The 1,030-nt window shown below is 44.2% G+C and overlaps 1 pseudogene; it reads right to left on the minus strand.

Annotated features, from left to right (window-relative positions):
• Window positions 1–230: 230 nt before the first annotated feature.
• On the minus strand, window positions 231–679 carry LOC114635408 (annotated as a pseudogene).
• Between the last annotated feature and the right edge of the window lie 351 nt (window positions 680–1,030).

The raw sequence follows: 1,030 nt of genomic DNA on the forward strand, positions 1-1,030 counted from the left end.
CTATATACATGTATACAATGATCAACTAATTAACATTTTGTTTTGTTGAGACAGGCTCTCTCTACATAGCCCTGGCTGTCCTGGAAATCACCACATAGACTAGGCTGGCTTTGAACTCACAGAGATCTACCAGTCTCTGCCTCTGCTGGGTTTAAAGAAGTGTAGCAGCACATAGGGATAATTAATGCATTTATCATCTCTATTCTTTTTTTTCTTTTTTTTTTTTTGGAGGCAGTACTGCAGCTTTATTTGACATTCAGCAGGTTAGTTCTCATCCACATTGACCGGCTGTAGATTTTTGAATGTGGTAACAGGCACGTAAGTTACCAAGGTGTAGAGCTTGTTTGGTGAATCCTCATCTTCATTACGTTTTCTGGACAAACGTACTCGGATGCGATACGGAACATTCCTTATTCCCTTGGCCCAGACGGCTTTATTAAGCCTGGTGTCAATGCGCACATCTGGAGTCCCCATTTCCTTCATGGCAAACTTTCGAATTTCTTTGAGTGCCCGAGGAGCACGCTTCTTGAAGCCCACTCCATGGATGCGCTTGTGAATGTTGATGGTGTATTCTCGGGTCACCACCTCGTTGATGGCAGAACGGCCCTTCTTCTTCTCGCCACCCTTCTTTGCGGGAGCCATTCTGCCGGGCCCAAGTTGGAAAGGAAGGGCGCAAGGAATTGTGAGATGGAAAGTAGGCTTACAACTTCATCACCTCTATTCTTATCCTTTTCTTTTCTTTTTTTGAAAGTCTACTCTTTTTTCACTATGAATGCATGGTACCTTACTATAGCTAGTCGTCATGCACCAATTGGATATGAGAATTTATTTCTCCTATCTACCTGGAACTCGGCACCCACTGTGACCTTCCCCTCCCCTTCACTGTCAGGACCCCACCACTCTACCCCTTGGTCTGTGTCAGTTTCCAGAAAGTACCTTCACTCACTGAGCAATCTGACCTGCCCGTGCAGGTTTTATACTTGTCTTAAGTTTTATACTTGTCTTATTTATGCTTACTGTGTGTCTGTCC

The sequence above is a fragment of the Grammomys surdaster genome, unplaced genomic scaffold (assembly GCF_004785775.1).
Source record: "Grammomys surdaster isolate TR1022 unplaced genomic scaffold, NIH_TR_1.0 103617, whole genome shotgun sequence".
NCBI lineage: Eukaryota > Metazoa > Chordata > Mammalia > Rodentia > Muridae > Grammomys > Grammomys surdaster.